Genomic DNA, 25,208 nt, shown 5'->3' on the forward strand with positions numbered 1-25,208 from the left:
AAATAATTTATTACAAGACAATTCAATAGTACACTACATCTGTTTTTAGTAGGATGTACACTAATACTTTACACTACATCTGTTTTTAGTAGGATGTACACTAATACATATGTTATTTTTTGGTTGTGTCCGAGGTTTGAACCCCAGACCTTGCATATATTATGCATTGTCCTTACCAACTGAGCTAAGCTCACGGGGATATGCATATGTTATTTAATAATATAATCTTGAGTCGATATATGAGTTATTAAAAAAATATTAAAAATTATGCTACTCTTATAATTGTGGAGAGAAAGAGTGTTGATTAGTGTATTTAGGCATATATGACGCTATTTCATGAATTCAAATCTCCCATCTCCTATATATACATTCGAGCATAGTTTAAATAAATAATCAACATGACATTCTTCTTTCATCTATTTAAATCAATGACACATGTCATTATGTTGTACAAACCATACAAATAATTATTTTATTACAAATATAAATGAAATAACATGGGAATCCTAAAAAAATACGGCACAACTATTAATCACTGAATCCTAAAAAAAATAACATATTTTTTTATTACAAATATAAATAAAATAACACGGGAATCCTAAAAAAATACGGCACAACTATTAATCACTGAATCCTAAAAAAAATAACATGGAAAAAATATTTGTTATTGGTAAATATTATTATTTTTATGAAACAAAGGTGATGCTAGATGTTCCCTAAAAAAAAGTGATGCTAGAAGCATTACCCAAATTCATTAAGGAAAAAAATAGAAATACGAAGAAAGAAAAGGGAAACTAGATCAACACATTTTCAAAAAGACATAATCCAAAGTTATGCAAGCCTAACTTATTTCTTATGTAATCTAGGTTAATGCTATTAGGAAGAGAAGTGAACAAACAAAAAAATAAAGGACTAAACAAATGTTAGCTAACCTCTATGCGCATGAGTTACTTTCTATATGAATTAATTGATAAATATTAAGAAAACACTAGACAAATATTAAAAAACACAAGAAAATATTTATAACTCATACATAAAAAAGTACGGGACAAGTATTTATCAAAATTTTTAATGAAGTTTTTATAAAAAAAAAAACATATGACAAATATTTATTATTGATACATAAAAAATTATGAGTCAAATATTTTTCATTTTTTTTGAAGGAAAATATTTTTCATTTTTATAATCAAAGTAAAAATTAAATTAAAAAGAGAAGGAAGTACAAGACTAAGGAGCAAGGACATGACCCAATAAACCACAAAAACAAAACCCAACAATTCAGTACAAAAATGGTAATAAAAGAGAATATCCTAAACAACCACTACCACAAACAATCCATGAACGCACGTAGGGGTGCGGAACCAAATTGCAAATAAACGCAGTGGGAATTTTTTAAGCATTTAAATAGGCGTATGGATCGTCTGTCAACATAGAAAGGACTCAAGTTCCAACAACGCCCTAGCTTCTAAGTATTAGTAAGCCATAAACCCTCTTTCGAGCCAAAACAACCAATTACGAACCGAATCCACAGATTCACAGTGGTCTTGAAACTTTAGCCGAAGTCCAGATCGAGGGATGAACAAACAATAGAAATCTATCACAGTTCACCAACGACGCAAGAAGCAACCATAGAGGATAAAATCTTTTAAGTATGATGAACGACTACTACCGTCAATACGGAGCATCTACGCACCTAGCCCTTTGAAGCAACATCAATATAAAACAAGTCATGTTGAATCAAGATATGCATCCAACAAAACAATGCTAGAACTAAATAACCTAGATTTTCAATCAAAAAAACCAGATTCAAGATTTTCAGACCAAATCACAGAGGCAGAACAAAGCCACCACCCATCTTCATCTCCACGAAACAAAACAAAAACAAATATCAAAAACATAAACGAAAAAAACATAGCAAAAACCAGATCAAAAAACTCATGATCTGACATAATCCACCTCAAAAAACTAACTCATAATCGCGTCGATGTCAGAGCAGTACAAAGACAACGACGACGTTAAATGAAACCAGTGACCACAACAGAATCAACTCACACCAAGACTGTGAGAGGACAGTCGGGGCGACGCTTCACCGACGATGATCTAAAACCCATAAGTATATTTTTCTTTTATGCATAAAGACACGAGACATATATTTATCATTAATAAACATAAATATAATATGAGACACATATTTGTCATCATTGCGGCAAAAAAGATACAGACATATTTAAAAATTCACGGGATAAATAATTTTCATCAACAAATAAAAAAATAAAACAAGTTGAGATTGAAAAATAATGGTCTATCACCCGTGCATTGCACGGGTTAACACACTAGTATTAACACACAAAATAAACACATTAATTGCACCAACAACTTTTATTAAGAAATGTCAAAAATGCAAAGGGTATACATGGACGAATGGAGTATATATAAAAGGGTCTTACTAACGAGTGTTCTAAGGGCACTCTTTAAGGATTCTAAATTAAGAAACTATTCATTGAAAAAGTCTAATGTTTCAATTTCCGATGCATTGAATGCACAAGTTTCCATAAAAACTTACAATCTAAAATCTTTAAAGAGTGCCTTAAGGCACTCGGTGGTTGTCTGTCTACTACTCCCTCCGTAGAAATGTAGTTAATATTGTATAGAAAAGAGGAATTGTGAGTTATTTTACAAAAATATCCTTTATTATTAATGGTATGGAAGACATAAATTAAAAGAATTAAAAAAAGATAAAGTGATAAATAGTAAAGGGCATAATAGAAAAATAAACATTAATGATTTCTTGAAATTGTAAATTGACATAATTTGAAACAAACAAATTTTGCTAGAATGACATATAATTTGGAACGAATAGAGTATTTTTGTTGCGCTAATGTGTATAAATTATGAACAATAATTTTTATGAAATTTTAATTTTGATTAAAATTATAGATATAGATATTTATCACTTTCAAATTGTAACAAACTATACGTATCTTTTTCAATGACACTAATAATACAACATTCTTATAGAAAATATGTGCAAGGATATAATTGGAAATAAAAAGTTAGCACAAAATCATGTATCCCAAATTGGATTTTACTCTTTTTTAACTAATAATAATTTAAATAATATTATATAAAGGATAAGAAAGTAAATATAATACTTTAAGTGAAGGGTAAAACCAGAAAGGAAAAAATTAGCCTAAATTGATGTATTTTCTTTATATATATATAGGAACACATTTAAAATGGAACGCATTTTCCCTTAAGGGTGTTTTAGTGCAAAAATACCAATGTTATCATAAATCCATTTACGATAATTCAAATTTATTTCAATGATTTTTGAAATGTATACATACAAATATTGATTCAGTTTAAGTCAATAGCCAATCTTATATTTAAAAGAACGATGCATTATAATTTGACAAAATCATAATTTATCTTTATTCATTGAAGTTGTTGTTTTTTATATCTACTACTTGCAAACAAAGCTAACAATACTTGCATAATAATATTTGTCAAAAAAAATAAAAACTTGCATAATAATAATAATAATAATAATATAATAATAATAACCTGCTTTTGATTATTGATTATATTAAAAGAAATTGAAATGACACAAAATCGTGAATCAAAGTGTGAGAAATTTCATAATAGTAGAAACATTATGACATGCAAATCAAATAGTAGTAGCTTATTAAAAGTAACATAGAATTATTTGTCACTTAATAGCAATAACATTGTTTCCAAAGACAAGCTGGTCTTTTATTCTTAGGACATTTGCACTCCGCCTTGGTTGCGCAGGAACCTGTATTTCAAATAAGAATAAATGAATGTTACAAGAAGAGGGTGAAAGATTTTATATATGATAAATAAGAAACATTTAAATGGGTGTGAAAATGGACTTACTATCTTGGCTAGTTACAACCAGAATAAGGGATAGTAAGATGATTAAAACATAAACAATTTTTAGAATTTCAGCCATATTATTTGTCCTTAATTTTCATGTAACAAACAAATAAGGCTTAATTGCATGTTTGGTCCCTTATGTTTATTTTAGTTTTCAAGTTGGTCCCTTACGTTTTGAAAGTTTCAAGTTGGTCCCTTACGTTTTAAAAGTTTCAAGTTGGTCCCTTACGTTTTAAAAGTTTTCAAGTTGGTCCCTTATGTTTATTTTAGTTTTCAAGTTGGTCCCTTATGTTTATTTTAGTTTTCAAGTCGGTCCAAAACATAAGGGACCAACTTGAAAACTAAAATAAACATAAGGGACCAACTTGAAAACTAAAATAAACATAAGGGACTAACTTGAAACTTTCAAAACGTAAGGGATCAACTTGAAAACTAAAATAAACGTATGGGACCAACTTGAAACTTTCAAAACATAAGGGACCAACTTGAAAACTAAAATAAACATAAGGGACCAAACATGCAATTAAGCCAACAAATAAATATTTGATCATTTTATATGTAAAGCACCTCATGCTTTTTTAATTTTAATTAAATTGGTTTTAGCCCTTCTAGAATTGCAAGAAACAATTCATATTACCAGCATTATTATAAGTGTCTCTTAGGTGTATTAAGATGTCACAATTTATCTCTTTTATTTAAAAAGAACATACTCATAGCCTCATCACATTGAAATGGACCAATAAAGATATTGGACTCGTTAGTGATTGCATGTAAACTCGAGAATTGAGAAACAAATAGTTTGACCTATGGCACATTTTATGTCTTGTGTTTAAATTAAGATATTTGGATGAGGAGCAATTAACGCACAGTAAATAATGGTCACACTAAGGTTTAAATTGTATCTTTGAGTAAATGATAAAGTGGTCATCAAACATAAGATACGATGATCAATTTCATAGCAAGCAAGTAAATCCTTCGGTCAACATATTGTCAATAAAACAAATCATCTCTGTGAAGTATTTCAAGTCATCGTCTAGACTTGATGATCATCTTCATAGTCAGGTGCATCCGTGTCTAATTCTATATCTGGCCAAGAAATCATTTGGGTGATTGATATATTCAAATATCAAAGCAATCATTTGGATTCAGTGGTGAAGATCACGTGCCTAGATCTGACTTTATTTAGTAGCATTAAGATCTTTAAGTACAAATAAATTATTCTCTCAAGCCCTTCAATCGCAAAAGTCACTTCAAAGACAAAGAGATATAATAGATACTTTTAATTGTCATGTGTATCCTTACAACAGGTATATCTCTTATCGTATTCTCCAATAATAATAATTCTCAACTTTATATAAAAAGAAGTTATTCATGTTGGCAAAGTTTTTGTTGTTGTTGTTATTGATGATGCTGCTTTCATTGTTGGGTCTGAAATCACCATAGCCTTCAATGTGAAGACCAATAACCAGTGTGGGTATTCAATACACGCATTGATGACAATTTTCTAACAAGTGTACTAGAGTGTCGACAAGTAGTAAAATTTATAAAATTAATCTTCACACAAACTGCGCGATTTCAACTAAACTACTACGATGATGGTTTAGGATATATGTAACAAAGGGTGTTGTACTTGACAACTAGATTGGTTTTATTTACTTAAGAGATGGATTAAAAGGCGATTAGGTTGTCTGATTCTCGTCTCTAAATTGTTTGGGTAATTACTCGATTTTAAGATATTTGATCAAAATAATTAGGCCAATATCATGGTCACTAGCACTCTTAAATTATTACTTCTCACTAATGTCTTAGATGAGCCCATAACTCTTGAAGGTTTAATAACACCAAATTAAGTACACAAATTATTATTAGAATATGTCAAAAGGTAATAACAATTGAACAATTAAATTAGGTCAAGCCCCAAAGTTAGGGTTAGTAATCATTGAAACTTAGATTGGTTATGAACATTTGTTAACACATAAAAATATTAATACAATTAACTGAATAAAATACCAAAGTAAACAGCTGAATCCGTAGAATAGTTTAAAGTTACACGATAACACAATTACAAAGAGGCTTCTCTTTCATTATCTAACCTAGATAGAATAATCTACTCATGATTCTTAAACATAAAATGATGGATATGAAAAAGAAACATAAGAAACGGATCACCAGTTGATGATTCTCTGACTCCCGGATGGCTCTAATCGCTCCTAATACGTCGAAATCACGTTTTTGGCCTTCATCCACTCATCAAATTGTGTTTTTCACTGACCTAAGGGTCTATATACGCGTGTTTCCCTAAAATTTAGGGAAAGTTGGCTAGTGACACGAGTGTGTAACTCGCGTTGCGAGTTAAATAAAATGCAAAACCCCTTTTACCCTTTCATTCATAACTCACGATGTGGGGCTCATAGCCCGCAATGCGAGATATGCAGTAACTAATTCTTTTGTTTTCTTCACTCTTTGTTCCATTTCTTCTCACTAGAACGTCCTTAACGACTATGTCCCAAGAATGATTAGTGATAAACTTGTAAAAACGATAACATGGTTACGTAGTTGTCTGGTTTGGCTAAATTTCCATATTTCAATACTACTTCCTTGCTTTTGTCCTTTCTTGTTCTCAAACACGAAGAGCTGCTTACATCCTAAAGAATTCATGTGATTAAATTTATTGATGAAGCTCTAGCTAAGAGAAACAAATGTTTAGCTTTACAATTCATAAGCAAAACGTCTACTTCTAGAGTTTTTCATGCTAAAAAAGAATCCCAAGGACAACAAACACAGTGGGTGGTACATACATAAATAATTGGAAACTTTTATTATTAGAAAAAAAAAATTGTATGATTCAAAAGAAAATTCTGCTAAAAAAAAGTTGTCTAACATTTACCGAAGGAAAAATGTGGTGGGTAAAGCAATTCAATAGGTGCCATCGACTGTGGGTATAACTCTAAGACTTTGTTCAATAACATGAAAATATCTTAGCTTTAGGATATTGGGATAATATAATTACATGGGTAGAAATGAGAATTAAAGGCCAAAGAACAAAACCTTTGTTGGAACAAGTTTTCTCACATACACCCATGGTTCTCTTACCTTTAGCTACGGATTTTTTCTATCACTATGAAAAAAAATTGTAATGATATATTGGTGTATAGCTCATATGTTGCTTTCTGAGAAGTTTGTACAACACATTATTGGTGTTTGAAAAATATTATTTACTCGTTTGAGCTAATCTTATAAGTATTTCGATAATTGTATGAAAATAACCTATGGTATATGTTGAGAAAGAAGTATGTTGAGAAATAACCTACCCAAATTGTCTGTCAACTTCCTAGTTTTCTTTCCCCTCCAATCCATACTTGTTTAGGAAACATGTAAAGAAAGTTTTGGTGTTGTGCTAGTCTTCTATAGGCCTCACCACCTCTTAGCACTTCTGGCCTCTGGGCGGTTTGAAAAATTACGCATCGCGATTCACTTTGAAGTACTTGTAACCTGCTTCTGGATTGCGGGTTGTTTGGTTATGCTTTTTTGTCGGGTTTTGTTGTTACACCTCTATGTGCTCACCATCGCATTGATGTGTCGCCTCCTTGATCTCTGATTCTTTCATATCTATTGAGATCTGCAGTTTTCTTGGCTTTGGTTCATCGCCCCCAGTGTCAGTGGTTTGGGGGTGGTTGAGAAGGTGTTGATGCCTCATGCTTCAGGCTCGTGGCCTTCATCCTTCTCAAATTCGGTTCAATCCGTAGTGATTGAATTCAGACTCTTGGGTCTGAAATGATTGTTAATTTGTTGTTTATCGCAGTAAAGAATTGGTGCTTGTGGATTCGTTAGTTATCGTGCTAGCAATGTGATCAACTCCCCCCTCTCAAGATCTGGTCTGATGCCCGTCAACCTTTGCACTTCATTTTTTTGCAATTCGGTTATGTTATAGGACACGAGTATGCTTAATTGTGCATGTCGTGTGTATTGGTTTGCTTCATATTGAGTTATGTGGCCAATGTACCATTTTGGGCTATTTTGTTTTACCAGTTATTTTTTTCTTACTTTTACTAGGTTAAACTTTATGTCCTCCCATCTTTTTAAATTTTTCCCTTTGAATCTAATCTATTTAGGTTGTTGCAGATGCTTATGCACCCCATTTGCTTTAGAAAAAAGTTTTTATTTTGAATTCCGTAAGTTATAATTTTTAGCTTATTTTAATTGTGATAGCTTATATGTACAACTTACCACTTGTATTGGAATAATTTAAAGGTCCTTTAATTGTCAAATGCATCTAAAGATCCTTTAAGTTTTTCGTTTTTCCCAAAGTGATCTTTTAAGTTTCAAAAGTCCCAAACAAGTCCTTTAAGTTTCAATAGTCCCAAACAAGTCCTTTTAGTTTTTGAATCGTTTCAAACAAGTCATTTTAGAGGATGATGGTGATGATTCAGACGATAGCAACAAAGAGCATTATCCACCATTTGCCATACCTAAAAAGATGACTAATTTTAAGTGGGTGTTAGGAGCCAGATTTGGTACCAAAGATGAGTTCAAGGAAGCAATTACCAACTATGCTATCTACAATAGGACTTGTTTGAAACGATTCAAAAACTAAAAGGACTTGTTTGGGACTTTTGAAACTTAAAGGACCACTTTGGGGAAAACGAAAAACTATTTAGGTTGTTACAGATGCTTATGCACCCCATTTGCTTTAGAAAAAAGTTTTTATTTTGAATTCCGTAAGTTATAATTTTTAGCTTATTTTAATTGTGATAGCTTATATGTACAACTTACAACTTGTATTGGAATAATTTAACCTCATTTTGTCCTTATTGATAGATATAGTTGTTAAAACATTAACAATGAATTCGTTTAAGCGGTAAGGGTTTTGAGACCTTTAACCAAGTGGTGCACATGCATCTATTAGGAGGGATTAATTTGTCTTATGTGCCCCACGAGTTCTCCAATAAAGATAACAAAGAATTAGTTTTAACTTAGTTGTTACACTTACAAGCAGTAGCATTTTTCTATAAGACAATAAGGATGTGTATTAGTAGGACACACACAATCATGATTAGTTGCACAAGGGAGTGGACCTGTATTGAAAACAGTAATAAATGAATGTTTCAAGAAGATGAAAGATTTTATATATATGATAAAGAATAAACATTAAAATGAATGTGAAAATGGGACTTACCATGTTTGTAGCTAGTTACAACCATAATTAGGGATATCAAGATGATGAATGCATACATAATTTTTGAAAGAAAAATGCTAAATGTCCCGAAAAGCATGATCCCGAAGCTATCACGATGAGTATTGCGTAACATAATACCGCTACCAGCCTGATTTCCACTAAATCCGTGATTAAGTAAATGAATTGTGATTAAAGGATTGGGTAAATTATCTACCCCACTACCCCGTTTTTGTTGGGCCAGCATGAATTGTGATTGGTTCAACAAAGCCTCGGGACAAATTCTTGATAAAAAGCTTCGGGACAAATAGCATAGCTGTTTTTGAAATTTCAGTCATTATCTATCTCCTTAAATACATGTAACAAATAAATACCTTAAATACATGTAACAAACAAATAGCTAGTTGATCACTTTATAAGTAAAACACCTCATCCCCTAAAAAAAAGTTAAAACACCTCATGTTTTGTTAAATTTAATAAAATTGGTTTTAGCCCTTGTGGAATGCAAGAAACCATCCAAATAATCAAATATTATTATAAGTGTCTCTTACGTACATTAAGTTGTCACATTTTATCTCTTTTTTTTTCACGGGAACAAACACATAGCCTCGTCACATTTATCTCTAAAGCTCACTCAATTGGTCCCAACTTCAATAGAGATCTCACTTAATATCCTAGTGACAATCAAAAGTCATTAATTTTTTACTAAACGTTAACTATGTATATTTTAAACTAAATTGCACATTTGATTCATTACGTTTATTTTAAGTTTCAAGTACTTCCTCTACATTTAAAAAGTTTTAAGTTGGTTCATTACCTTACTAACATTACAATAAGTTAGTCTTTTTAGTTAAATTTTCATTTAAAATGTCCAAGTGACTAACAAAGATGCACACATGGATAACTTTTGGAGTGTCACATGGACGTTTTTGACAGAGTTGACTCATAATTAGTAAAATAAAGAGTGATGTTAACATCGATTCTTTGGATCTCAAAATCAAAAACTAAGAACCAGACCAAATTAGATCGATTTAGGTTGGTTCAATTTGGTTTTGAACCAAACAAAACCAGGTCGGATACTTTTTTGATTTGGTTCTGTTTAGATTTTCAATTACGTCGGTTTTGTCTTAACCGCTTACATCCTTACGTGAGATCATCATTCCTGCGAAAAAAAGCACGAAGAGTATGTTTGGATATTCTCAGTTTTCTAACACTAGGGATACAAAGTTCATGGCCAACAAACTTGTCAACATTAGTATTGGTTCTTCAAAGATCTTTGTGTATTTTCAAAGATTCCAAAGACCTAATCCAAACACTAGGAGTTTGGGAGAAGGCCAGTTAAAAAGGGAATAGGGGATTCAAGGAGGCAAAGGGAATACAACGACCCCCCTTGATTCAATCTAAAGTTTTAATCAATTTAGAAACATTTTTAGAAATAAGTTTTGATCAATTTAGAAAGCATTGTTAACCGTCCACCACTCTTTCAATTACTAGAAATACAATATCAATCAACACTTTCTTCATATTAAATATGTATGATCTATCATCTAAGGAACATAGATGAAGAGGGTTATACTCAATCTCTCAAATAATCACACCCATATTCTTCTAAAATATTTTATGAAAGAGAAAAAAAAAATACTCTTAACCACTGGAGTGAGACATTTCTTGATGTTTTCTATTAGCCAATCAAAATATGAAAAATGTGGTCAAAGCGAAAAGAAACTATACGGGATTCATTAGCTCTCTCATAGGATGGAGCTTCCAAAGTTTTTTTTATAATGATAAATGTTAGTATGTTAATCATTATATTAGCTTTTCTTCCTGAGGACTTGAACTTCCAAAGTGAAAGAATCAAAAACAAGTATCTTTGTAAGAAAATACGAAATGTTCAAAATGGAAGAAGACAAATCTGTTGAAGACATGTTTGGAAGATTTCAAGAACTTGTCAACACCCTCAGAGTTTTTGATATACTCTAGGAATGTACATATTGAAATTAAAAGATTCTAAGAAAACCTTCCTATAAAATGGTGATCAAAAGTAAGACAGCTGTTGAAGAAGCAAAGAACTAGAAGAGCTACTTACATCCTTAAGAATTCATGAGACTAAACTTAATGACGATGAAACCCCGGCTAAGAGAAACAAATCTCTAACTTTACAAGTCAAATGCAAAGCTTCTATTTTTTGGTGCCATTTAGCCAAGGAAATGAGACTTCTTTCCCATCATGGAAAAATGTTTTCTAATCATTGGATTATATAAAGAACACACTATTACAATAGTCCTCTCAACACTAAATTTTTATCTTACTATTTTCTCCTCTCACACACACCTCTCTCACCCACTGTCTTCATCTTCCATATCTTTCCAATAAAACACCTTTCACTAGAAGTTTTCTTCTCGGCACCTGACTCTTCTCTTGTTCTTTTTTTTTCTTCTTCTTTTATTCATCAACTAAATTAAGGAATTAATTTTGTTCAATTTTGCTAGTTATGATTATGAAGCTACAATCTTATCTTGTATGGATATGAATCAAAGGATAATCACTAGTTTACAATCTTATCTTATATGATTAAAACAAAATCTCACTATAAACATAAGATACTAGAATTAAATGATTTAACATAACAATTATCCAGTAAAATGCTTATCAAAATAAATCCTAACTCCCCAAAAAAAAAATTCGTCTGACCCCAATTTATGAATGAATGAATGAATGAGTGAAGATGAATAGTTGGGTTTCAAATTAGATTCCTTTCTCTCCATAGGTGACAATAATATACTGAGTTGTCCATATTAGAGATGATGTGAAGAAAATATAGTGTGGATAGACTATAATAACAATGTTGGTACTACTCAATCTAATGGTTAAAAAAAAAGACTTCCATGGTGGGAAAGAAGTCTCTTTTCCTAGACTAAATGCCACCCTACTCCCTCCGGTCACATTTATAAGCAAACTTTTATAATTAAAATATAGTAGACGGTATATACAAAAATTCTAGGCAAACTTTTATAATTAAAAAAATATATTAAAATATATTCCTTCCATTCTAAATTATAAGTTATTTTTGACAAATTCTAAATTATAAGTTGTTTGGTCATTTCACATATTAAGAAATATAATTAATTTTGTATGAGAAAGATAAACTATGATTTATTTTACAAAATTATCTTTCATTAATATTATGAGAAAGATAAGTTAAAGAATTGAAAGAATGGAGAATAATAAATAGTTAAGAATATAATAGAAAAAGTTATTAACATTAATGTTTTATTGATATTTTAAAACGACTTATAATTTGATAAATCATTTTGCGCAAAGCAACTTATAATTTAGGACAGAAAAATTTGTGTCAAAAAAAAAATTTACGACAGAAAAATTATTTGTTTGAGTAAAAAAATTGTACCAAGAAAATGTTGTCAAACATTTAGCAACAGAAAACTGTGAGGGGTAAAGCAATTCAATAGGCGTCACTAACTGTGGATATAGCTCTGAGACTTTGTTCAACAGCTTGAAAATATCGTAGCTATAAGCTATTAGGGCGGCAAATTTGGCAAAAGTTATGGTGCATAAGCCATTTCATTATGCACCATGCATAAGGACTTCACAGCCATCAGATTTCATCCAAAGAAATCTCCAATTCGACTCCAATTCCCTCTCTCTCGTCATGATCCCTCCGTTGTGTCATTCGTCGGAAATTCTCGACCTTCATTCCCATCCCTCCATCACTCCCCCTTCCGGCGATGATTCAATTGCCGTCACTGGAAGCTATAACGGAAGCTCGTCGGAATTATTTCCTGCTCCGATGTCGTCGGCGCTGTATCAGAAGATCATCGTCGGAGATGATGGAGTTGATGGTGGAATTGTGGCTTCGTCTTTTCCGCGTGGTGGTGGTGTTCCGGTGTGTAAATTGACTACTGTTTCTGTGGTCAATGTTGATTCATATGCTATTGATGTTGATTCATATGCCACCAGTGCTGATCCACTGACCTAGAAATCGAATTTTCTGTTTGATCAGAATTTTCGTTCACTCTTCCTCTTCCAATTGTCGGTGTTGTAACCGTCGCCGGAACCTTCCTCCTCTCCGGTGTAATTTTCCTCAAACTCTCCGATTCTGTTTCCAACTCCTCCGATTCTGTTTTTCGGCGGTTCTGTTTCCAATTTCACCGGCGAAGTCATCGTACCTTTATAGAGTACTGATTTTCGGCGGTTATGTTTTCAATTGCACCGTGCTGGATCAAAGAAAACCATTAAGTACATCTAATGGTTTTGGAGTACAACTGCTGGAAACCATTAAGTACATCTAATGGTTTTCCACAGCAAAATGGTTTTGGCATTCCGGTACGGTGATGACGGTGATGATGATGAACGGCAGTGTTGATGATGAGATTGAAGATTCTGGAAACCATTTCTACAGAAAAATGGGTTTGGAGTACAACTCACAGAAACGATTTCCACAACAAAATGGTTTTGGCATTCCGGTACGGTGATGATGACGGTGATGATGATGAACGACGGTGTTGATGATGAGATTGAAGATTCCAGTGGTGATGATGATGAACGACGGTGATAATTCAGTTTGTTTTCGCGTTTGGGGGTGTAGGAAGCAATTGTGTTGGGATTTATGCACGGTGCATAAGGATTTCCTTATGCACCATAACCACTCCCGGCAAATTTATGTGGATCTAACGAATTAAAGGCCACAGAACAAAATCTTCTTTGGTTTAGGTTTATCGCCTATACCTACGGTTTTTCGAGCTTCACTACAGATTATTCCTTCACTATGTTAAAAATATTGTAGTAATATACTAGAGTCTATCTAATCCATTAATTAAAGCTCTGTTTAATAAAAATAGTGGATATAAGATAGTTGGTGGCTGATAATTGATGACTGATGGCCGATACGCTAATGATAGTGTTTGGTAAAATCAGCGGTTAAACTAGCTGATAAATATAAAATGACATATAAAGACATTCTTAATTCATAATAAAATGTGTATCAATTAATATTTAAGATATGTAAAAATTTAAATTAAATATCAGCTGAACGTAGAAACTAGAGAAGAGAAGAGAGGAGAAGGAGAAAACCCTAGCTATGGAGAAGAGAGCCAAAAGCTGTAATTCTGAAGATTCGAGGTAAAGGGGAGAATCATTTCACTTTAGGGTATCTTAAATTGTAAAGGTGGGGATGTTTAATCTTAAGTGTTGTGATGATGATAGTTATGATGAAAGAATGATGATGAACGAATGTAATGTTTTTGTTGAAAGATTAAAATTGAGGGAACCTAGTTTAGGGTTTTTGAATTGAGGATTTGACCATGAAAAGAGTATGTGATTCGGTAGGTTAATGTAAAATTATTATTTGAATGATAGGATAACCTTAGGGTGATGATTAGGGACGAGTTTGGTGAGTTTTAGGTCGAAAACAGAGTCGGAAAAGGACACCCAAGATGAAATTGCAGCAGAGCTGCGATTTGCCGCCCAGTCAGACACGCATGGTCGTGCCAACCAGGAACACGACCCGTGCCAAAGCTTCTGTCTTGTGTGTTTTTTTTGTGCTTTAGGGGGCACATAACCGTTCCCCCAAAAAGCACGATTGTGCACCCTTCTTAGGCCTAGAAAACTTAACGATTTTTCCTCATTTGAGTTTTTAAAGTGGAGATTAGGGTCATAAACTATTATACGTAAATGAGGGAGTGTGTTTAGGTGTCATTAGGAGTGATTGATTATATCACAATGCTACCGAGACTAAAACATGAAATGATGAAAGGCGTATAAGCAAAGTATAGAGGGATGTAAAACGGTAATTCATGAACCAATGAAGATGAAAATAGTAGCACCTTAGAGTAAAGGCTAAATTTAATGTTAAGACCAATATGATGTGTATGAACTAGAGTAAACCAAGAATACCGAGATAAAGGTCTAAGGTAATGAATGATATTAATGATGTGTCGACATATGAACATATTGCCTTAAAAATTAATAAAAAAAAAAACTAGTTGTATAGGTGGAAGACATTATAAGGAATGTTAAGGGAGAGGTAAACATCTTAAATTAAGAATGAAGAATAGGGAATACTATTAGAATGAAATGTATAGTAATTGAGAGAACTAATGATAAGTGTGGATTCTAATTGTAGTATTGATTAACGAAGGAATGGATTATGTAGATATGTTCATATAAGATGTTAAATGACGATAAGAAGTTACCATTGTATGACGATGATTTACGATGAGATAATAATTGGTGTATGACGATGATGAATGATGTAATAAACGACGTTTGTAAATGACGAATGAAGTACTTGTTTTATAATGATAAGTAAAATGACGAAATGATTTATGTTGTGAGGATGATATGTTGTTGATGTATTACTATGTGGTGTTTAACGAGTCTTCATGCATCATATCATAATTTAGGAAAAATGTCGAATGTATGTTCAGTAACACAACTCTGACATATGTTAAAATGAATAGAAACCGGATCCAGCATGCATATAGATGATATGAATGAAGTGCATTGCTTATAAGTGACGATAGGTGAATTGATGTATGTGCTAATGATGTGTAACTGATGTATGATCTGATGATGTATAACTTGATGAAGTAGTGTGAGTGTGTTTGTGAATGATGACCAACGATGTTATAACTGTTTAATTAATTATTCATGTATCCCAACTAAATGTTATGATGTGTATTCTCACCCCTTTATTGTTGTTGTATTTATGGTGTCTGTACTCGTGGGGTACTGATACTCTGGATGAGGAGCTCTAGTTGCAGGACACTTAGAAGGTGGTGACGCGGATTTATTTTCGTTGTTATCATTTAGTGATTTTACGTGGTCAAAGAAACACGTGCTCTGATCTGTAACACTATGGTTGGGGTCAAATGTTGAATGTTTATTTCTATGAAGTTTAAGTCTTGTGAAACTTTACGTTATTTCTACAATTAATGCTGAGAATCAGATTCTTTCATTTATGAGAAATGTTGAATTAATTTCCCCTGTTGAAATATGACGTGTTATTATTTTGTAAAATGATAGATGACGAGTATGCATAACACCATTTATTCAAATATATTCTTATTATTTAATAAATCAAAGTTTAGGTTTAGGGTGTTACAGCAGTAACATTTTTTTCTAAGACAATACAGATGTGTATTAGTAGGACACACAGTCATGATTAGTTGCAGGGAGTAAACCTGTATTGAAAATAGTAATAAATGAATGTTATAAGAAGATGAAAGATTTTATTTATACTATATATAAAGAAAACAACAACTTTCAGCTCGTTTGGGCTGACTTTTTCATTTTTCAAAAATGTCCTCAATTTTTAATACAAATAAGACGTGTAACAAATATATAAGAATCGATTTAAGGAAAATTTTAAAAAAAAAAATGTAACAAACACGATATGAATATGTGTGTGTGCGCGCGCGTGTGTGAAAGCGTGTGTGCGTGTGTAACATGCTAGATGAGTATATTTATACTTAATTTTCATTATCTCAACTATACACTTAAACAACTTTTTCTATAATAAAGATTGTTGTTGATGTCATTAATTGAAAAGTCATGGTAAATAATGGACTTTTTGTATAAGAAGCAAGAATAGACTTTTTATATGAAAATTAGATTTAAACCGATCAATTAAATGTGATCGTTCTAATTTATATTATCACATCTCACAGTAGCATCTTTTCTCACTTTATATAACTAATTCACAAAAATCACTATTGCACCTCCAAACCCCTTCAAGAGGAATCCCTTTTATTTTATAACAATGAATGAAATTACGACAAGGAGTTCCTGTATTGTAAAATAAAAATAGACAAATATTATTAAAATTGAATGAAATATTGTGTAGAAGGTAAGAAAACAAAAATATGAGAATGAGCTTACTTTGACTGTTGACTACAACAAGATATAGGGAAATAAAAACTACCACAGTATAAACAAGCTTAAAAATTTCATCCATTTTTTCACATTTACATATAAGAAATATAACATTATTTGAACACTTTATATAGTAAAAAGTCTTGTTCTATGTTTATGTTAATTTTTTCTACTAGTTTATTGTTGCGAGAAATTCATAAATAATTACTATATTTCTTTTCAACTCATAAAATAGATCGCAAGTACAAATATTGATTGTAATTAGAGCTCATTCTTGCTTACCAATCTTTAATTATTTTTTAGTTTTTTATAAAGCCGTCAATAATAAAGAGATGAGACCAATATTATATTAGTTTGGTATGAATGGAACTAGACTCATGTTTCTTTAAAATGGTTTAATGTTCAAATCTTGTGGATAAATAAAAGGTAGTTTGAAGAGGAGACCCCATTAAATATGTCCAATAAAATTCTTTGTTTGAGATTAGTCAAAAATAGCGAGTGGATACTCGACAACCGTAACATTTATACTACTATATATAAAGAAAATAACCTCTTTCAATTTTTTTAGGTTGACTTCTTCTTTTCAAAAAATGTCCTCAATTTTGAATACAAAACAAATAGATAAGAATAATATTAAATATTAAAAAAAATTAACAAACACGATATGAATAAATATATATATATATATATGTCTGTTTTTTTCCTTTATCATTTAAAAAGTGTAACAAACTAGATGAATATATTTATACTTACTTTTTCATTATCCCAATTTTACCCTTAAACAACTTTTTCTATAATAAAGATCGTTGTTGGTTTCATTAAAAAAATTAGATTATATTTATTCTGTGATATTGTTGGTCATTGAAATAAATAATCATGATAAGTTTGGTTTTTATAACTTGAAAGCAACAAACATTTACAATTTTAATTTTATTCCAAATCAAAATTTCATACAAAAAACACTTAATAATTTTCAACGGTTAGCGTAATAAAAAGAGTAGAAAGACAGGCATGTGAATGCCCGCCTTTTCGCTAGTATACGATAAAGAATAAACATTAAAATGAGTGTGAAAATGGGACTTACCAAGTTCGGAGCTAGTTACAACCATAAGGGAGATCGAGATGATGAAAGCATACACAATTTTTTGTATTTCAGCCATATTGTATCTCCTTAATTTTCATGTAACAAACAGATAACTATTTGATCACTTTATAAGTAAAACACCCCATCCCCTCAAATAAAATAAAAAGGGTAAAACACATCATGTTTTGTTAATTTTAATGAAATTGGTTTTAGCCCTTGCGGAATTGCAAGACTCTATCCAAATAATCCAATATTATTATAAAGAAACACATAGCCTCATCACATTTATCTTTAAAGCTCACTAAATCGGTCCCCGACTTCAATAGAGATCTCACTTAAAATCCTGATGACAATCAAAAGTCATTAATTGTTTACCAAACGTTCACTCTATATATTTTTAACTAAATTGCACATTCGGTTCTTGCACATTCGGTTCGTTACGTTTATTTTAAGTTTCAAGTACTTCCTCTACATTTAAAAAATTTGAAGTTGGTCCATTACCTTACTAACATTACAATAACATTACAATAAGTTAGTCTTTTTAATTAATTTTTCATTTAAAATGTCTACTTGACCAACAAAGATACACACGTGGATAACTTTCAGTGTGCCACATGGACATTTTTGACAGATTTAACTCATAATTAGTAAAATAAGAAGTGAGGTTAACATCGGTTCTTTGGATCTCAAAATCAAAAACTGATAACCGAATCAAATTAGATCGGTTTATGTTGGTTCAGTTCAATTTTGAACCAAACAAAACAAGGTCGGATATTTTTTCGATTTGGTTCGGTTTGGATTTTTGGATACGTCAATTTTGTCTAAACCGTTTACATCCCTACGTGAGATCATCATTCCAGCAAAAAGAAACGCAAAGAGTATGTCTGGATATTCTCAGTTTTCTAACGTAAGGGATGCAAAAGTTTTAATCAATTTAGAAATATTTTTAGAAATAAGTTTTGATCAATTTAGAAAGCATTGTAAACCATCTACCACTCTTTCAATTACTAGAAATACCATATCAACACTTTCTTCATATTAAATATGTATGATCTATTGAACATAGATGAAGAGGGTTATACTCAAAGAATCACACCCATATTCTTCTAAAAAAAATATATGAAAGAGCAAAAAAAAAAAATCTTAACCACAGGAGTTAGACATTTCTTGATGTTTTCTATTAGCTATTCAAAATATGAAAAATGTGGCCAATGCGATATAGCAAAAGAAACTATATGGGATTCACTAGCTCTCTCACAGGAAGGAACTTCCAAAGTTTTTTTTTTTAATGACAAAAGTTAGTATGCTAATTGTTATATTAGTTTTTCTCTCGGTGAGGACTTGAATTTTCAAAATGAAAGAATCAATAACAAGTATCTTTGTAAGAAAATACGAAATGTTCAAAATGGAAGAAAACAAATCTGTCGAAGATATGTTTGGAAGATTTAAAAAACTTATCAGCACTCTCAGAGATTTTGAAACAAATACTCTAAGAATGTACATATTGAAATTGAAAGATTCTAAAAAAACCTTCCTTTAAAATGGAGATCAAAATTAAAACAGCTTTTAAAGAAACAAAGAATTTGGATGTTCCCAACTCATAAGAGAAACAAATCTCTAACTCTTTACAAGTCAAACGCAAAACGTCTACTTCTAAAGCTTTCCAAGCTAAAAAAGAATCAGAAGAACAAAAAATATAGCCTCATCACATTTATCTCTAAAGCTCAACTCAACTGGTCCCCGACTTCAATAGAGATCTCACTTAAAATCCTGATGACAATCAAAAGTCATTAATTGTTTACTAAACGTTCACTCTATATATTTTTAACTAAATTACACATTCGGTTCATTACGTTTATTTTAAGTTTCAAGCTACTTCCTCTACATTTAAAAAATTTTACGTTGGTCCATTACCTTACTAACATTACAATAAGTTAGTCTTTTCAATTAATTTTTCATTTAAAACGTCTACTTGACCAACAAAGATACACACGTGGATAACTTTCAGTGTGCCACATGGACATTTTTGACAGATTTAACTCATAATTAGTAAAACTAGGTATATAACCCGTGCGTTGCACGAGTTGAATTAAAATAGCACTTACAATATATATTTTTAAAATGAGAAAATAAAATTGTGGTAAGTATAATCATATACAATTTCAATGATATATAAAAAAAAAATTATCGAAGGATTTATAAGATTTTTTCAAATAGTGATATTTTTATGGTTAGTTTTAATTTATATTAAAATATAAATGTTGTTTCAAAATAAGAGAATTTGTATTGGTTTATATATCAGGTTTATGTAAATATTTTAAGGACAATGAATGTAGTTTTTTGTTGATCTTATAATATTTGATAAGTTTAAAAACATATGTCATAGTTTATCTTAATAATGTAATCATATTAGAGCATTTCTTTTTTAGAATCGCAATTTGGCAGCCATGCTTGTTGTCAATATTGTTCATAAGAAACGTTGAAATAAGCTCCAATTAGCATATGATTAATCTTTGATTGTTTTGTCTTTTTCATCTTGGAAAATACGCAATGTAACCGCTTACTTTTATTTTCATATTTCATATATTTTATTTAAGGTCTCTCATAATTATTAATATAACAATTCGTATGTTGATAAATTAACATCTTTAAAATCTACCAAAAAAAAAAATTAACATCTTTAAAAGTTTTCTATCAAACCTCCAGAGTTGGATTTCTACTCTAACTTTTATTGGTTCGGATATTTTTAGTCAACGCTTTGGTTTACTTTCTTATGACTATGCGTAATTTCTTTTTTTACATTATCCACCTCCCCTTGAAGGATAAAATTGTTTCTTAACGTGACTTTGTTGTAACAAAGCTAAAAAATTTACTCTCTAATTGTTATGCAGAGAACCTGAAAACAAAATTAAAATAAAAAAACAGCATTAGTCTTGTTAAGAAAATAATGTGCTCTCTCCATATTTAACGGTACAAAATTAAAGTGTATCATCCAAAAACTGATTGAAAAAAAGTGAAAATGATGATCCAAAACCAGAATAATACCACCAAAATTTACACACATAGGGATAGGAGAATAGCCCTTGTAAAATGTATAACTAACCAATTTATCAACAAAAGTGTAGAAAAGTATTTGTTGTGAAATTGATATCCATAAAAGGAATGGTGGAAACACTTCATCGCATTAAAAATTCCAAAACTTATAATTTAATTTATCCAAAATTATGGTGAAAGACATGTACTTACTTGAGCTCCTTTGTCTTCTTCTCCTCATTCACATAAAAAAATAGTTATATCAATACTAAGCAATAGAAAAAAATAAGAAAGGAAGTTGGAAAAGTGGACTTACAAACACTATATGGGTTCTCTAGCCGGTGATAAAAAAAAAGTAGAGCAATAATATTTGAGCAATCTATATAATATAGTAACTTGAGTCTATATATTGCCACGTAAACCATTAATGAAAAGCCAAGACATACGTGAGAAGTAAGAAAGATAAACAAAAATCACAATACAAAGTTGAAATATACCACCCAAAAATTGCATGATGAAAGTGATCATCATCCAAAACCAAAATTTATAGTATGATAATTTGTTCCATGAACATGTAAAGGAATATGAGGGAATGTAAAATTTACTTTGTTTTACTGGATTGAGGAGTTTATATTCATCACATATTTTGTAACCGAAGATTTGGTAATTGATCTATTCAACCACTATCTCTATTAATTTATTACATATTTGAGGCAATTGTATTTTTTTTTTTACTTAAACACAACGATGATTCAAAGAGTTTACATATCACATATATATTTTGTAACCTAAGCTTAATTAATTAGTCTATTTAAACTTCTGTCAAAAAAAATAGTAGGCAATGAGTTTAAGCATAACTAAAATATAATGAGGATTGGACTATGAAGGGATGTTCAATAAAGCACTACTAAAACATAAAATATAGTGGGTCTGTTTAATTAGAGTTGAAATTAAGAAATTTGAGAGATGATAGGAACCTTTTCTAAAGTGTCACATCATCATAAAACTTGCATGAGAACAACTCAAGTTTCCTTACAAAGATATATAGAATATATAGATAGATAGATTTATTACATATTTGAGGCAATTGTATTTTTTTTGAGGCAATTGTATTTTTTTTTACTTAAACACAACGATATGATTCAAAGAGTTTACATATGACATATATATTTTGTAACCTAAGCTTAATTAATTAGTCTATTTAACTTCTGTCAAAAAAAATAGTAGGCAATGAGTTTAAGCATAACTAAAATATAATGAGGATTAGACTATGAAGGGATGTTCAATAAAGCACTACTAAAACATAAAATATAGTGGGGCTGTTTAATTAGAGATGAAATTAAGAGAGATGATAGGAACTTTTTCTAAAGTATCACATCATCATAAAGTTTCATGAGAACAACTCAAGTTTTCTTTAGTATTTTTATAAAATTATAATGTAAGTATTTTTATAAAATTATAATTTAATTTTAGAAATTAATTATCTATTTTGAAAGAAATAATTAGTAAAATGATTATAAAAAAAAGTGTAGTTAGGAAGAAGTGTATTATCACAATACACCGTGGGTGCAGTCTAGTTATTCTAACAAAGAACAAAATTAAAGCTGGCATGATTTTAATATGTTTTCTTACGCTCAAATACACAGACATTGAAGCAAATGAAACTATATGAATTCCAAATAAAAAACTTAATGCAGCTGTATGACTTTGGTAATTTGGTAATTGAAAAGGTGCAGCTGCATCTCTTAGCTTACTAAGATTTGAATCAGGTAGTAATTTTTTGCACAACTTTTGTTTCCATTTGCACTATTTGGTCGCCAATGTAACCAATTGGAAATTGATCTTATTGCTTGAATTGCTGACATTCTTGATTCTCTTTGGAGGTCTGTTTCCTAAAAAGAGATGCTCTTTTTGTCAGTTTAAAATGAAATAATGAGGAGGAACACATGCTTTAAAGATGAAATATAAAAAAAAACGGTCTAATGAGGCTCACTAAATTAGGTCTAGGAAGGATAGATATATAAAGATTTAGATTTCATGCAGTCATAAATCTCATGCATCCGTTTAGTAAACACATCGGTAAAAAATTATGAAAGAAAGATAAAAAAAAAACATAGACTAATAATAAACATTATATCAATAAAAAAAATAAAAGTTGAAATATTTGACAAATCTATATGATCAAGTAACTTGAATCTCTATGACCTGCCACTAAAACCAATAAATAGTCAAAACATATGTGAAGAATAGGAAAGAGAAACAAAAACTATCATACAAAATTGAAGAGTATCATTCAACAATTATTTGGAAAAGATGATGATCCAAAACTCCACAATACAGCCCTTTCTACCTACTTCATTTTTCCTAATTTCATATGACACTCCTTTTGTTGGGATGGAGGGTAAGATAAAAAGTTCACAAAGTCTCACTACATATTTATACACACAATGATCATGAATATGAATAGAAAAAACAATGACAATTATTATGAATAAAAATTATAACTAAGTAATAATACAATGAATGAATGAATTTAAGGAATATAAGTTAAGGAATAGGAATCAAATTGTAGTTTAAAGGTTGAAGTGATAAGAAGCATTAAGTTTTTTCAATTAATTGATATAGTGGAGAGTTGTAAGGTTTTAAGAGATAGAGATAACTTTTTGTAGAGTCATTTGAGAGATGATAGGAAGCTTTTCTAGAGTGTCACATCATCACAAAGTTTGCATGAGAGCAACTCAAGTTTCCTTTACAAAGATATATATATAAGAAGTGAGGTTAACATCGGTTCTTTGGATCTCAAAATCAAAAACTGATAACCGAATCAAATTAGATCGGTTTATGTTGGTTCAGTTCAGTTTTGAACCAAACAAAACAAGGTCGGATATTTTTTCGATTTGGTTCGGTTTGGATTTTTGGGTGCGTCGATTTTGTCTAAACCGTTTACATCCCTACGTGAGATCATCATTCCAGCAAAAAAAAACACAAAGAGTATGTCTGGATATTCTCAGTTTTCTAACATAAGGGATGCAAAAGTTTTAATCAATTTAGAAATATTTCTAGAAATAAGTTTTGATCAATTTAGAAAGCATTGTTAACCGTCTATACCACTCTTTCAATTACTAGAAATACCATATCAATTGTTCAAAAAAAAAAAATACCATATCAACACTTTCTTCATATTAAATATGTATGATCTATGGAACATAGATGAAGAGGGTTATACTCAAAGAATCACACCCATATTCTTCTAAAAAAAATTATGAAAGAGAAAAAGAAAAAAAAATCTTAACCACAGGAGTTAGACATTTCTTGATGTTTTCTATTAGCTATTCAAAATATGAAAAATGTGGTCAATGCGATATAGCAAAAGAAACTATATGGGATTCACTAGCTCTCTCACAAGAAGGAACTTCCAAAGTTTTTTTTAATGACAAAAGTTAGTATGTTAATTGTTATATTAGTTTTTCTCTCGGTGAGGACTTGAATTTTCAAAATGAAAGAATCAAAAACAAGTATCTTTGTAAGAAAATACGAAATGTTCAAAATGGAAGAAGACAAATCCGTCGAAGATATGTTTGGAAGATTTCAAAAACTTATCAACACTCTCAGAGATTTTGAAACAAATACTCTAAGAATGTACATATTGAAATTGAAAGAAAGATTCTAAGAAACCTTCCTTTAAAATGGAGATCAAAATTAAAACAGCTATTGAAGAAACAAAGAATTTGGATGTTCCTAACTCCTAAGAGAAACAAATCTCTAGCTCTTTACAAGTCAAACGCAAAACGTCTACTTCTAAAGCTTTCCAAGCTAAAAAAGAATCAGAAGAACAAAAAATATAGTGGATGGTATATACAAAAATTATAGGCAAACTTTTATAATTAAAAAATGGGTCATGTTAACTTGTACCCTTAGAGCACATGTTAAGAAACTTAAAATAGAAACATTTTCTTAAATTTTGTGCATTCAATTAATTAAAAATAAAAAAATTAAATTCAAATGCATTGATTACAACACAATATTTCTATTTTTGATTCATTAATTTGTGCCTTAAGGCACATGTTAGCATTTCCCTTAAAAAATATTAGGAAGATAAATTTATGTGGATCTAACGAATTAAAGGCCACA

The 25,208-nt window shown here is 30.6% G+C and overlaps 4 long non-coding RNA genes across 4 annotated transcripts; 1 reads left to right on the plus strand and 3 right to left on the minus strand.

The window, feature by feature from the left end:
• Positions 1–3,615: 3,615 nt before the first annotated feature.
• Positions 3,616–4,027, minus strand: LOC146950145 (uncharacterized). Its single transcript, XR_015027441.1, has 2 exons — positions 3,898–4,027; positions 3,616–3,796 (listed from the first exon to the last, which is right to left on the minus strand). It is a non-coding gene; the product is annotated as an uncharacterized LOC146950145 (long non-coding RNA).
• Positions 4,028–4,602: 575 nt separating this feature from the next.
• LOC146950146 (uncharacterized) lies at positions 4,603–8,697 on the plus strand. The gene is made up of 2 exons (XR_015027443.1): positions 4,603–5,204; positions 7,700–8,697. It is a non-coding gene; the product is annotated as an uncharacterized LOC146950146 (long non-coding RNA).
• LOC146950147 (uncharacterized) lies at positions 5,925–9,436 on the minus strand. Its single transcript, XR_015027442.1, has 3 exons — positions 9,074–9,436; positions 7,209–8,972; positions 5,925–6,542 (listed from the first exon to the last, which is right to left on the minus strand). It is a non-coding gene; the product is annotated as an uncharacterized LOC146950147 (long non-coding RNA).
• A 7,189-nt stretch (positions 9,437–16,625) lies between these two features.
• LOC146950148 (uncharacterized) lies at positions 16,626–19,901 on the minus strand. Its single transcript, XR_015027444.1, has 2 exons — positions 18,045–19,901; positions 16,626–16,873 (listed from the first exon to the last, which is right to left on the minus strand). It is a non-coding gene; the product is annotated as an uncharacterized LOC146950148 (long non-coding RNA).
• Positions 19,902–25,208: the final 5,307 nt, after the last annotated feature.

This window comes from Medicago sativa, chromosome 2 (assembly GCF_051527215.1).
Source record: "Medicago sativa cultivar Bolivia chromosome 2, Bolivia_mono, whole genome shotgun sequence".
Lineage (NCBI taxonomy): Eukaryota > Viridiplantae > Streptophyta > Magnoliopsida > Fabales > Fabaceae > Medicago > Medicago sativa.